General features: G+C 38.6%; 1 long non-coding RNA gene across 1 annotated transcript; it reads right to left on the reverse strand.

Annotated features, from left to right (window-relative positions):
• Positions 1–3,702: 3,702 nt before the first annotated feature.
• Positions 3,703–6,159, reverse strand: LOC134815655 (uncharacterized). Its single transcript, XR_010160262.1, has 3 exons — positions 5,887–6,159; positions 5,585–5,708; positions 3,703–5,469 (listed from the first exon to the last, which is right to left on the reverse strand). It is a non-coding gene; the product is annotated as an uncharacterized LOC134815655 (long non-coding RNA).
• Positions 6,160–13,647: the final 7,488 nt, after the last annotated feature.

The following is a 13,647-nucleotide window of genomic DNA, read 5'->3' on the forward strand; positions in this document are numbered from 1 at the left end:
TTTGGCCCATATATTGGTCAAATATCAATATTTTTGAATGAAACTAACTTCAAATGGAAGGTGAGCCTAAACTACACACTATCTATGATTATCAGCTCAGTATCTACCTAACTGTGGATTCTGTGTTCAAATAATCGCAAAAAATGAACAAAATTGCCCATATCTCAGTTCGCGATATTTGCAAAACTGACTTCGCTCAAAACAATAGAACTCAATAAGGTTTCAATATTTTTACATGAAATTTTCAGAATCAACGTAGAATCGCATTTCGACCTTAAGTTTTGGGACAGAATTTTGGCGGCCAAATTCTGAATTTCGCATTGCAAATTTTGGAATTTGGCCGCCAAATTTTGTTAAAATTTGGCGGCCAAATCCCCCCCCCCCCCCCCCCCCCCCCCCCCCCCCCCCCCCTTAACGACCCCTAAACAAGTTGTTGTTAAAAAACAGTAAGAAATGTTGACTGTTCAGGCTTCGCAGAAGAGGCAAAATATCCAGCGAAAACTTTTTTTCAGATATGTACTGAAGAAATGATCAGGTGGTCATTTTTAATAATAACGGCAGAATAATTTAATCAAGAGGTAGTGCAAAATCCATGGATTTTCATTAGTTATCTTAATCAGGTTAGTTATGGTGACTGTGATACCGCTAGATAACGATTCAGATACACCATAGAAATCCACGTACCGTTTGCCAAATCATTACACTAGTGTAATGATTTGGAGTTGCCCAAGAAAAACAATGAAACAATCTGTCGCATCTACAACTAGTACTACACGCTAACGACAAATTGTCGTTATCCGGTGTTACAGCAGCTTGTTTTCAAGACTTTTGTTCCATAAGTTTTTGTACGTACCTCGTGCTGTTCGGCTTTGTATTAGTGTTATGTTAAGGTGAGCTGATTGAGTCGACAAGTCTATGCGTACTCCGCATTATGACTTTTCATTTACCACACTAAACATTGAATAGCTTGCAAAGTGAGAGTAAACATGACATTACAATATAGATCAGGTATTATAAACATAACCTCAGATTCCGGATTCGTTGGCATGATATGATGTACAATTTGGATTCACTAAATTTGTTACTTACTAATTGTGTTTCTTTTAACGTAAGGGTTCACATATTATCACTAGGGACTGATGAGGATTGGAGTTGGATATGTTTACGTTAGTGTGATTTAGCCATACATAAAAATATACACATAGCTATTGTGTCAAAATTACACTAGCGTAATCATTTGGAAACCCCCCTCCCTCCTCCCTCGGCTGATTACGTAATATGTGAACGACCCCTAAACAAGTTGTTGTTAAAAAACAGTAAGAAATGTCAGAGTTGAAAAATACGTATTTAACGTATTTTATAAAATATCAAAAAAACGTTAAATACGGCGTATTTTATTTTCGCTGAATAAAATTCGTTAAAATACGTTACAAGTGATTTTGTAGCATTAAGAGCTCCAATGAAATAATAAGTACTATTTCTAATTATACAAGTTAAAAGTTTGATTAAAACTCGCGTAGCTCTGCACTGTAGTTGTAATGGCGAAGAAAATTCTGAGCCTCGTCTGTAGTGCTTCTGCCTGTGAAACTAACTGGTCCTCTTGGGAATATATTGTTGATAAACGCAGAAATAGACTAGCAACGGATAAGGCCATAAAGCTAGTAGGCATTAATGCCAACCTTCGACTTATCCAAAACATGGAGAAATGTGATTTCAATGATGATTACGATTCATCTGAGTAATTGTGTTCTTAATTGTGTATTTATTGAAACTTTTTTACGGACGATTTTCTACACAAATATGAATATTTTTCTGCGTTCAATTCCAAAAGTAAATTCCAATCCCGTTCAAGGGAACAAAATAAATGAAATTGAACCGTAATGACGATGTGTCTGAAAAAATTGCGAACGAAATACATAACTTATTAAGTTTTTGAATGCAATTACGAAAAAAATAGGCAAACGTATTTTAACGTATTTTTGACGTATTTTATTTCTAAGCAAAAAAACGTTAAATACGGCGTATTTAAAAAATTATCTCACGTATTTTTCAACTCTGAGAAATGTTGACTGTTCAGGCTTCGCAGAAGAGGCAAAATATCCAGCGAAAACTGCTTTTTCAGATATGTAGAGAAGAAATGCAGAATAATTTAATAAAGGAGGCCGCGCAAAATCCATGGATGTTGATTAGTCATCAGTATCTTAATCAGGTTAATTATATGGTGACTGTGATACCGCTGGATAAGGATTCAGATACAGCATAGAAATCCACGTACCGTTAGGGACCGTTCACACATCACTTCTGTCCAATTTGTAACCCCCTTCCCCCTCTGTAATCAGTTTTAAACATAGCTATTGTGTCAAAATTACACTAGCGTAATCATTGACTGAAAACTCATCTTAATGACCGTTCCTGACCTAAAATTGCACGAAAAATCTATTTAGCTAGGTTTCAGAACCTATTAACACTTCCTTATCCCTCAAAATTGATGTTTTATAATTTAGAATGCGAGCAACAAGCAACATATATTTTGATCTTTCGGTTCTACAGCTCTTGACCTAGGGCTGAAACCGAAAGATCGAGGCAATCCTCACCTTAACTGATCGAACTTGAGCGAAGAGCAGAGTACGACAAAACACAGCAGGTAAGCAACTCATTTTGGTGACTGTTCCTCACCTGTACAACATTGCACGAGAAATCGATTTAAGTTGGTTTTACAGCCCAATTATAACGCTTCCTTATTCCTCAAAATTCTTGTGTTACTCAAACAAAGAACATGTTGATTCTGCAACGAAAGAACAAGGAGATTGTCTCGTTAACAACTCGAACAGGTTCTATCACAATTTTCAGAGCAGATCAGCACGATAGCAAAGTCAAAAGAAACACAATAAAGGTAGGTAACCAACACCAAGATCGCCTGTTTCTGGACTAAAACCGAGCTGAAGGGCTTCTTACTGGGTCTTAACTGTTGTAATATGGTATTTAGAGATATCTTTTAGGATATCTTAGTTTTAGTATAACGTTTAAGGGACGGAGATTTTAGTATGTGTTTCCAGGTATATAATAACCAATGTTTTTATATGTTCGTATTTGGGAGTTACACATTTGAGTGTAATAAGTCGGTTGGCTGGCAGACCTGCTGTCAGACCTACTGTCTGAAATGAGCCGTCCGCTCACTTTTGCACCTGACTGTCAGCCAAGCCTGTGGTTGGTCCTTGCGGCCGCAGGGTGACTGCTAGTGGAGTGCTCATTGGCGAGACTGCGAGTCATGTGTGCAAGCAGATGCGTTGTGCCGTCACGCAGTATGGCGTGACAAGTTATGAGAGTATACCCGGAGAGGCGGAAGTGGATAGCTCACTTCTTTGTTGCCCCTTAATCATTTTAAGGAATTCGAACTGACTGAGCACTATCTTTTATGATGGTCGAGTGATCTATATAATTCACGTCAATCGTTTGGAGCGAACTGAGGAGCTTTTATCTGTTGACGTTCACTTTGTATTACTTAGCTATTTAATTATTCCTCCATTTAAATTTACTCGTTTCATTTCTACCGTACGGTACGCTCTGCCGTTCGTGTTACTGTTACGTGACTAGAGCTTGACTAGCATACACTAAATACCATAAACTCAGTTTTCTATATAACGATAAACTTTAAACGGTACCTTTTATTTCCATTCTACAAGAGAAGTTATTTGGAATTGTGAATATTTGAAAGTTAAGCAAACTATAAATTACATCTTTACAGCATTTTCAATTCGCAAAGGCAACGACTGTCGTTTAATGATGCACAGTTTGATCATGATTCTCATCCTTCTCAGTAAAACAACACACAATCAAACTTGTATAATGAATGAGAAATTAATCAAGGATTGAAGGAATTACACTAATTTAGTTCAACACATTATTACATGGTTGAAACAATTAAATAAAGTTCAAATCTTGTTACTCAGATGTATAATTTATGTAAGTATTATACATTTATGGAATATGGATAAACTAGAATTGCTTTAAAATATGACAAAGGGATTGAACCGGGATGGTCCCTAGATAGGTTGAGAAGAAGACTCTCTGATTGTTATTCTCCAGTCCTTTGTGTTTTTAGTCTCCGTCTTTTCCTATCACCTTCGCTTTCATGCAGGAAATCTGGGATGTTCTGCTAAAAGTGGACAATGTTTGTGTCTCTTTGCAGTGAGAGTGTCTAACGGTCATATTAGGTCGAAAGTTTGTAGTGATATAACTCATAACTGTAAAGTGTAAGTGTAAGTCTAGAATTCTAAGCTGTCAGGGTTGATACGGAATCTAAGATAAACAGTTTCAGATTATTCCTCAGCTCTAACTAAAGAAACTTTCGGAAAGGACTCCCAGATCACTTCCTCATTTTGAAACCTGGCCTAATGTGTTGAGCACTTTTCTATCTAACCTTCTGTTCGTGTCTATTTAAACATGCTCACCTATTCAGCATATTGTTACTGAACCTCTGTCATAGAAACAACAACCATAACCTGAAACACACTGACCATCAAAGCAGTGATTATAACAGTTGACGTGGAGGCAAATGAGACCATGCCCGACCCAGCGATCCCACCAATCAAGCCAATTGTGGTTGCGATGCAAGTTCCTACTTCAAAGTTTGACGTTCCGAAGTAATTCACGTCGTAGAGGACATAGGTGTAGCCCAAAGTAATTATCCCGTCCAAAAACTTCGTTATGAAGTTAGTTGAAATCGCTACCGCAAGGTTTTGTTGTGTGAGCATCAGTACAAAGTTTGCTACGTATACTAGGGAAACAAACCCCTGCAGTTTACGAAATCCAATCTTGTCTTTTATCCAGTGCATAAGGAATAAAGAGGGCAAACCTGCGAAGTTAACAAGTGCCAGTAACAAGAGTTCCGGCCCTTGAGTCATGGTAACTGAGCAATGAATGTTTGGTCCTGCTTTATTGATCTTAAGCAGCTGGATCAACGCTGGAACAAGGAGGGTGGTCAACCAGCCATTAAAAGTAACACAAGCAATGAGCAGCCCTATTTTTGTGGTTCTAGCTGCAAAGTTTGAAACAGTCACTGTTTCTTGCTGTTCTGCTTCGTCTTCTGACTCTTGTATTTGTGGGCCTCTTGTATCTTTCACACAGAAGTGAACCATGATGATCGGAAGAATGAGTACGGGCAATGTCGAGAAAAATAGAAACTTCCTCCATCCAATCCAATCAAGTAGTAGGAACCCCAACACTGATGACCACATTGTCCCGCAAATGAAGAATATGTGTGTTATCAATAAAATCCTGTCTAGAATCTCTCTATTGTAAGCTATGTCAGCGGCCCAAACATAAAGACTGTTGTATCTGAGTCCACAACAAAAGCCAAGGAGGGCTCGAGAAAGAAGAAGAGCTGTAAAGTTTGCAACTATGCCACAGAAAACTAAACTGCATACACTCAGATAAAGCGAGATTAAAATCGTCTTCCGTTTTCCAAACCTGAGACACAATATCATTAAATCTATTTTTCAAATTTCTGAATTACTACTAGCAAATGTTAACGGCAGCTTAATGGTTACAGTTAAAATTGTCTAGAAAAATATTTTTACCCTACCTTTTTGCCAATGGTCCTACAATCATAACTGAAACTGCTAAGGAGAAGAACAGAATGTAATCCAATAATCCTTCTTTCCAATGAGACAGTCCAATGTCACATGAAACTTGTTGAGTTAACATTCCTGATACGTGAGGAAATATGGTTATCAGGCTTCCTCGTGTGTGTTACAGAGTAGGAGTGGGGTTTTCAATACAAGGAAGGTTATCTTGTAAAATGTAATGTGCAGAAAGAAATTAAAAATGTTCACTTCAAAAATAATTCGAGACAGAAGTAGATACAACTTTGAAAGTTACACCAACCAGGCAAATCCATCTCTGTTCCATCTGCAAAGTCGCATAGAAGAATACATATCAACAACATCTTATCATTCCTTTTCCAAGTTGTTTGTTGCTGGTCGTCAACCAGGACGTCATTCTCACCGTTTTTCATTTCTTTTAAGAATTACGCTGCTTAGTGAAATACAATATCGACTATTGAGCAGAAAAGTAAACGAAAATTAATAGAGTAAGAGAGCTGATGATGAATGATTAGAGTAAGAGAGCTGACCAAAGCTTGCTGAATATTACTGTAATGTCTCAATGTTAACTTACAGTTTGTTTATATCATGAGTTACTACATGGAAGCTTCTTCTGGATTGAGTGTGTACTATCATAACATCCCCAAAGAACTTCCAACCAGGAACTCAAAGGACAAAAAGTCGAACAATTACAAAATACCCTTCCTAGAAATGCTTGTCAATAATGAACTCCATATTCTCAATGGGAGAACTTTAGGAGACTCATATGGTGACTTCACTTGTATTCAGACCAGGGCAGTATCTAGATAGAGTCAGAGAGCTGATGATGAATGATTAGAGTAAGAGAGCTGACCAAAGCTTGCTGAATATTGCTGTAATGTCTCAATGTTAACTTACAGTTTGTTTATATCATGAGTTACTACATGGAAGCTTCTTCTGGATTGAGTGTGTACTATCATAACATCCCCAAAGAACTTCCAACCAGGAACTCAAAGGACAAAAAGTCGAACAATTACAAAATACCCTTCCTAGAAATGCTTGTCAATAATGAACTCCATATTCTCAATGGGAGAACTTTAGGAGACTCATATGGTGACTTCACTTGTATTCAGACCAGGGCAGTATCTAGATAGAGTAAGAGAGCTGATGATGAATGATTAGAGTAAGAGAGCTGACCAAAGCTTGCTGAATATTGCTGTAATGTCTCAATGTTAACTTACAGTTTGTTTATATCATGAGTTACTATATGGAAGCTTCTTCTGGATTGAGTGTGTACTATCATAACATCCCCCAAGAACTTCCAACCAGGAACTCAAAGGACAAAAAGTCGAAAAATTACAAAATACCCTTCCTAGAAATGCTTGTCAATAATGAACTCCATATTCTCAATGGGAGAACTTTAGGAGACTCATATGGTGACTTCACTTGTATTCAGACCAGGGCAGTATCTAGATAGAGTCAGAGAGCTGATGATGAATGATTAGAGTAAGAGAGCTGACCAAAGCTTGCTGAATATTGCTGTAATGTCTCAATGTTAACTTACAGTTTGTTTATATCATGAGTTACTACATGGAAGCTTCTTCTGGATTGAGTGTGTACTATCATAACATCCCCCAAGAACTTCCAACCAGGAACTCAAAGGACAAAAAGTCGAACAATTACAAAAGACCCTTCCTAGAAATGCTTGTCAATAATGAACTCCATATTCTCAATGGGAGAACTTTAGGAGACTCATATGGTGACTTCACTTGTATTCAGACCAGGGCAGTATCTAGATAGCCCGACCCCTGTCCGCGGATAACTGTCCACGAGTAACTGTCCACGAACACCCGTCTACCAGATCATATTACTGCATAATAACAGTATCCCCTGAATCAAGCAGGGTTCACATCATCGCACGCGAATTACAATCAGCGGTGGTGTCAAGGCTTATTAAACGATTAAGCAACCTTACGAGATCAGTTCACATCATGCAATATATAAAGAATAACTATTATCAGACTGCATCAAACATTTCTATCATCAACTCCTTCTTGGACAACTACAACTATGGTCTCAGAGAAACCGGGGCAATCTCTAGCAGGCAGAGAACATTCTGCTTTTGCAGGGTATTCTATTTCTTCGACAACAGGGCATTCCTTGACAGCAGGGCATTCTTTTTCAGGGCATGTGACAGCAGGGCATTCTTTTTCAGGGAAGAAAAGAGCAGGGCATTCAACAACCGGGCATTCGACAACCGGGGGGCATTCGACAACATCGCACTCCCCATCAACGACGGATACGTATCCATGCATGTATTCTGGTGTCACTGGCGGCTAGTCCCACCAATGCGAGTAGAATTGTCAGATAGATCATCATTAGGTTGTGAAGAAGATAAGTGAGCTCAGCTAGTTCCCAGGGTCAGTTAAAGATTTGCTACTTGTATATCTGCACGTCGTTCAATGATGGGACTACATTCTTTGGTTAACATCTGATTATGTCGTCAAATTGCTCGATCAAACTTGTATCATCTGGTACATCACCCGGTTTATTATCTTATCAAGTAATTGCAACTTAAACTTTCCGTTTCCATTGCATCTACAACTACACGCTAACGACAAATTGCCGTTCTCCGGTGTTACAGCAGCTTGTTCTCAAGACTTTTGTTCCATAAGTTTTTGTACATACCTCGTGCTGTTCGTGTTTGTATTACAATAAATATAATAAATAATATAGTGTTATATTAAGGTGATCAGCTGATCGAGTCTACAAGTCTTCAAGTGTATGTGTGCTCCGTTTTATGAATTTTCATTTACCACATTCAACATTTAATAACTTGCAATGTGAGAACTTGTACATAACATGCGAGAAGACGATACATGAACGAAGGCAAAGATGAGGAAATACCATAATACGTAATACGTATGTAATAAGCAGTTACATCGCTGCGAAAAATAAAGATTTTGACAATACATATTTTGTTTACAGTCGCCTTGGTAATGATGTAATGCTTGAGCCAGGTCACTCTGTACTCATTGTTGCGCGAAAAGAAACAGCGCTGGTACAGTGATGTTTAATGTTCATGTACTGGCCAGAGAGTCGACGAATTTCTTGCGGTTGATAAAACACGTAGACGCCCTGAATACTGAATACTGAATGCTGAATACTGAATGCTGAATGCTGAATACTGAATACTGAATACTGAATACTGAATACTGAATACTGAATACTGAATACTGAATACTGAATACTGAATACTGAATACTGAATACTGAATACTGAATACTGAATACTGAATACTGAATACTGAATACTGAATACTGAATACTGAATACTGAATACTGAATACCTACTGAATACTGAATACTTGTCATACGTTGTATGACCCGCCGCGCACGAAGTGCGCGGCTCCCCCTGTAGCGTCGAAGACGCTACTATAGTGAAACGACCGTGGGGGTCACCACGTGATACAACTGAATACTGAATACTGAATACTGAAGTCGAGTAGCTGTTGACATCCTGTCCGACCAGAGATGAATTTGGAGAAGGTAGGCATGTTGATAGAATGCGATACTATTGTCTATCATCTTCCAGTATATTGATATATCCACCAGCGGGCTATATTTTGTCTTCTGACCTCTCGCAGCCCGATGTAACAAGACACAGTGCGCGTCCAGCCCGCTTAAAATACAGCACGCGAGCAGATGACACTTAACGTGACAAGTAACAATACAGCCCGGAGCACTTTCACTTTCAAACAAATTTTTGGGGCCTAAACTATTAAACTTTAACTATTACAAGACACGTACACCATATTTATGTCACTGACACTACATCTTAATGGTTCCCACGGTCAAGGAATGCACTGTATCATTTATCGGCCTCAGTCCCTATACCACGTGCAGTGCAATATGATTGGCTGACATTGAACACGTGACGTGTTACCATGGTTGCAACAATTAGTGGCGACTTTAAGTCTAGAGTTGATGTTTATACAGTATACACCATACACGCTCCATTGTTTATTTCAACTGATTTCCATTTCCATAATTGCTCGAGCTATTTCGAGTAATAAATTTAGGCCGGAACTTTACGTGTAATTCTATTGTGTTCCCGAAAGAAATTTTGCCCGGTTTTTTTTGTTTTGAAACTATACCGTCTACCACTAATATTGATGTTATGAATTTGATCTTTTACTCAACGTAAAATATATGTATATATTATTCAATGTCCCTTCGTGCTTCGTTATCTTGAGCTCTCTTGGTAACTGCAAATGGCATTCAGTTTATATAGTTACACAGTTGTTAAAGTTATGGCGAGCACTCTTTTTGATAGTTTAAGCTGAATTTATTGTTTGACCGGCCCTACACACTGTGTACTGATTAACTCTCATTGTACATCTGACGTGTTGTCATGGTAACAGGAATTCTGTGTTACTCGTAGTATGGATTGACGGAGATACACAATTTTTAATCTATGTTAATGATTAACATCCCGTTGACTGTTCATCAATATGGTTGGTGTGTAATACCATTATAGTACGTGGGATTTCAATTCTTCTATTGTGTTATATAATCAGTAATGTTGCCCTGTTCTGCATCTTACACCAAAGGCTAAAGCATGATTTTCTATTAAATTTGCAGCTTTAGTTCGAAATCTTTTACTTCTATTTGCTATGATTGTTGAAAACTGTAAAGCGCCCGCTCATGGATATACACGATATCATTCCTCGACCCGCGGGCGGAACTATCGTATAGCACTCGGGCCCGTTGGGCCCTCCGTGCTATACGAAAATATCTCCGCCTCGGGCTCACGGGCTCACGGGCTGTCGCCCTCGTGGAGATATAAAATATAGCACGCGCGTGCAATATTTAGTACCGCCCTCAAGGCTGCGGTGATATCTATATATATACCTAAGAACACTTGATCGGCTCACTCCCGTTGCATGCCTTTGGCACGTACGTCTCACATCCCTAGATACGAGAACCCCCCTTTAGCAAGAGCTCCCGTCCCTTATGTGATATACGAGTCGAGCGGTCAAATCTTAAAGATCATGTTTACTTCTTAATCATAATGCACCGCTATGATGTACACGTGAACTCTACCCTGTATCTAGTCCATTTCTAGGTCAGTTAAATTCTACTGATGGATCACATCACTAATTATACGTCACTAATTAGTGACATGATCTGATCTTCCTGGGCCCCCTAATAATGAGGGGGCCTGGAAGTCGGCCTCTCGTCTTGCCGATTACATTTTTCCGGTAAATTTTGTCATAGTAATTACACTGTTTGATGTGAGCCATGTATTATACTTTTAGTGGTATACTTTGATGAACTTCATGACACGATATCGACTCCACCTTTTTTCCCTTGCCAAGCTTAACTCGACGCCCCTTATCACTTATTGATATTCATTCAACGCAATTAGCAACTACAGATTATAGCAACGCGCGTTGCCATGCTTTATAGTGATATTTGAAACGTCATGACTAGCCCACATTTACGCTCACGATATCACTATTCATAACTTTGGTTGTGATTGATATTTTTCGTTGCAGTAAAAAGTATCGTTTTATTGAATCTGAATACATACAACTTTGTTGTCATTGTCAAATCCATACTTTCTATAGTACAGAGCATAGAGCTAGATGATTAGAGATTAGAGAAATTTAAACATAAATGATTTTTTAAATTTCCTCCAACAAAGCTTTCGATTAGCGGGTTTCTAGTATTTTATATGCTTGGTGTAGCTCGTTGGGATAGTATAGGAATTGTAGTTCCTGTAAGTTGGGAATGAGGTAGTTATCTGTTTACAGATCACCCTCTTAACCTACAAGGAAATATTTCCTGTAGATCCTCGGTATATAAGCAACATTTGACAGAACATCTTGTGGAGTGAGCTATGTGCCCATCCTTGGCGAACTCGGTGAATGTCCTTGCTGTATGGCACTGTTAAACAAGGAACTGAAACCGAGGGGTTCCGTTCAGGTCCTTCACACTTTGTTTCTGTCTGATTCTAATATACCGTTACAATAATAACTTTAATGTATAGAATTTTCGGATGTAATCATATAAAGGATGGTTTTTTTAAATATATTATTCATTTTTTATAAGATAGATTGTTTTTTGTCAATGCTATTAAGGGGTCGTTCACATATTACGTAATCAGCTGGGGGGGGGGGGGGGGGGGTTTCCGAATGATTACGCTAGTGTAATTTTGACACAATAGCTATGTGTAAAACTGATTACGGAGGGGGGGGGGTAAAAATGTTCCAAAAAATGATTATGTAATATGTGAACGACCCCTAAAACAGCTTATCGCAACCATCAACTTAAACTCAGTTTAATAACAATCTGGTTTACACTTGAGGGTTGCCTGTCCTTTCTTCACCTTGCACTTGCACTTGACTGGACAGTCCCTTTCCTCATCGTACGCATGAACCTTCCCCTTTTTAGCATACCCCGAGACCATATCCCAGTTCTTGTAGGCACATTTATTAGGACAAGCCATCTTGGTGCAAGCTCCCATACCGCCCTCCACAGGTGCATTGGTTACACCCATCAGTATAGGAGTCACCAGGGGAAGCTAGTTTTGTCCTTCCTTTTTTGTCAAGGTATGGACAACATGCAGGTTCTTCACTACATTTCATTTTTCCTGAGGAAAATTAGATCTTGTAAAGTGTTTGTACAGTTTCCGTTGACAGCATGCAGCCACGATTTTGAAACTAGGAACGAGCAATTATATATTTTGACGCCCCTAAGGAGCTAGAATAAGAAAATTGAATCAGCATGAGCCTAGATCATGATATACTTACCGTTCCTTTTGCATTGGCACACCTCACATCCATTGTAGATCTTTTTTCCAACGGCGAGGAACCTATCTTCGTATTGACACATTATTCCTCCAGGTTCTCTGCCCACCCCAAGACTAGCACTTATCAAGACAACTCCAAGCAGAACGAACCGTATAAACATTATATGGCTTGAAAAATATACATAAAGGTGTTATGAGACCATTGCATAATGCCAAATATATAACAATAGTTATGAGAGTGATAAAACGGTCTTTTCCTTACAATTTGGTTCAGGAAGGTGATAAGTGAAAGTACTTTTATTTGTATACGTGATTAAGAATTGCGATTACTAAACTACTGTACTAAAACCAAAAAGTGTGTCCTGCCATCCAACAGGCCCACTCTTAAGTATCCCCAGATAGTATAAACAATAATAAACTCTAATAATCTCTAAACAATTCCCAAACTATCCTCCTTGTAACCAAAACAGAGGTGTTAAAACGAACTCTCCTCCCCAAAACAGAGGTGTTAAAAGGAACCCTCTGATAATCAAAACAGAGCTGTTAAACTGAACTCTATGCACTACCCTGCTGTACATAAATAAAGAGCCCTAGATCGCTCCCCAAATCAGTCCAATAACACATTTTCTGAATATTTCTAATTTTCAAAAGTTGAGTTTTCGAGGTACTTATATACTTGCTAGATTCATATGAAAACACGTGTTCTACTAGCCTGTCACGTGACAAAAATAGTTTTTTGTCCAAAAATACACCGAACAAGATTAATTTCACACCCTTCGGGCCCTTTCACAAGAATGTTTTTTAATTTGGGCGAGCGATTTAGTGGGAGCACCTTGTTTCACTACTATGTACTAGTTCTGTCGCTACAGCCATAAGGGGTCGTTCACATATTACTTAATCAGCTGAGCGGGGGGGGGGTTCCAAATACTTGCGGTTGATTACGGGGAGGGGGAGGGTTTACAGCAGCTTGTTTTCAAGACTTTTGTTCCATAAGTTTTTGTACGTACCTCGTGCTGTTCGGCTTTGTATTAGTATTATGTTAAGTGGAGCTGATTGAGTCTATAAGTCTTCAAGTGTATGCGTACTCTGTTTTATGAATTTCCATTTGCCACATTTTTCTTTAAATGGCTCAACAAGTTGACTGTTGTTGACTGGATGAGCACAGCTGGAAAGGGGTGTAGAGAAAAAGTTGCCAACCTTTAAAAATCACAGGTTTTGTAGACTTTGTTACAAGTGAAAATATTTGGAT

Source organism: Bolinopsis microptera, chromosome 5 (assembly GCF_026151205.1).
Source record: "Bolinopsis microptera isolate Bmic1 chromosome 5, MBARI_Bmic_1.0, whole genome shotgun sequence".
Taxonomy (NCBI): domain Eukaryota; kingdom Metazoa; phylum Ctenophora; class Tentaculata; order Lobata; family Bolinopsidae; genus Bolinopsis; species Bolinopsis microptera.